The sequence below is a fragment of the Penaeus monodon genome, chromosome 32, assembly GCF_015228065.2.
Source record: "Penaeus monodon isolate SGIC_2016 chromosome 32, NSTDA_Pmon_1, whole genome shotgun sequence".
Classification (NCBI taxonomy): domain Eukaryota; kingdom Metazoa; phylum Arthropoda; class Malacostraca; order Decapoda; family Penaeidae; genus Penaeus; species Penaeus monodon.
The window spans coordinates 5,659,545-5,661,658 of NC_051417.1; positions in this window are offsets into that span (position 1 = coordinate 5,659,545).

A 2,114-nucleotide genomic window follows, 5' to 3' on the forward strand; every position below is an offset into this window, starting at 1 on the left:
GAATAGCAATATCTTTAATGCATCAACAGACAAAACACCAAATACCGACTCACTCTAAAACCAGTAGCATGTAATAGGTATTTGGTATCTATATGAATTTAACCCTTCCTATCTTTTCACATACATCATTACGCATTAGTTAAACAGTAACAGGCTCCTCATTATAAAGTTTAATGTCCTCACCAAGAATATAATAATTATCATTTTGGGGTCTAACAGATTAATCTTATGAATGCAAACACCTTCAACTCAACAGCATATCATGCAGGAATACCAAGCTTAAAAAATATAGGAAGTAAATGCAATATTTTGTGGGGACAATCACGAATTTCTAACTAATAATATAACGATTCTGAAAGAACTTTACTCATAAATGTACATTCTTGTAAGATAACTGTCCATTGACATTCTCTGTATTTATATATGATACTTAAAGAGTTACACTACAGAACGGATGTTTACAATCACAATGAAATTAACATACTATACTAAAAGAAATATGTAACAATAAAGCATATCTATTATACTAAATGTTAACACTTCGTATACCTTTAACGGTTCTAAACTTCTACATTAAATTTTACATACTCGAGTCTCAATCACCTATGACCTTCATTTTCATTAATAAATTAAGAGGATTTTGAATTCATCTTGTATCTATATTATGAAATTTTTGTTCTGATAGGGTTTCTACTATGGTCATATAATTGTTGCTGATCTTATTTTAATATATTTCTGTCAGAGCAAATATTGCAGATTTGATAAAAGTGTATTTATATATATATATTATGACCAGACATCATAAGAAAGAGTCGAGAAAATATGCAAAAAATCTGTATGAACTGGCACACTGTTTTGGGTGAAAGCTTCTTGCCGTATTTCTGTAAGCATATTAAACAACAATCTACTGATGTTTTCTTCTATTTCAAAAATATCTATATATCCATTTCCATAAAAATTACATAAGTCTTACTTGTTTATAAAAAGTGCATTCATCAAGAAAATAAAGTGTCCACTCTCCTTAGACTTTTCTAATGTGTTTCTCTTCCATGATTTTTAATTTGATCAGTATTTCTTCAAGAGAGCAAACATATCAGGAAAAACGCACAATATATTTTATGTATCCAAGTGTTTTAATTGTATTTCATTCAAGAGCTACTGATTAACCTATATTCCCCTTGTAATGCTTATACTGCATTGGTATGGTATATTCATCTAGAGATTAATACTCCAGTGCTAAGATTTGAAAAATTGTGTGTATGTGACGAATCCACCTACATAGAAACCAAGCTTTGTTTCACAACGACGATAAATATTGGGAGCAACAGAATCACTCTCAAACAAGCCTTGAACTAGCCAAATCTATTGTGAATTGGCATAGCATTCTTAAAAATTCAAGAGAGCCATTATTATGAAAGAAGTTTAGACAGATTTTTTTTCTAATAAAAAGACAAATACATGAAAAAAATTAACCAAATTAATAAAATAATCTAAAAGATACTACTTACTATTAGAGTTTTAACTTATAATTCATTAAATGATGTCATATGCCAAAATGGTCTGTTCAGTGGATAAAGACGAAATTTCACAAATGAAATTCAAACTTGAGGGCGAGGATAACAAAATGGGTTTGGAGTATATCTTCGACATAATTAATTCCATTTTGGAGAGGATGGACTGATACTGAGTGTACACTTCAACTAGAAGAGTATGAAGATCAGGATTAAAGGAAGATCTGTTTTATGCCGTGAACTCTCTTGCTACTAAGAAAGGTGGGTGCCCTTGTAGACTATGGGTTGTGGCAGGTACTGTGCTTGCTTGACAAGTCCTTAGACAAAGGCTCCACCACCACCAGAAGAAGTGACAACTGTGGTCATTATTTTGTGCATCATGATATATATTTTTTCATCTAACACAATACATATGTTCATGTTAGAATGGCTCTATGAAAGTACTATTTAACATGGTGGAACAGTCTACCTGTTAAGGTGTATAATATTTAAGTGGGGCATGGCATGAGCATTAGTCTTGGAGTGGAAAGGAGGGCGACGAGACCATGCTTCCTTGTGAGTACAGCACCATAGTACATTATCTTCAATCCCAGATTTTTTTAC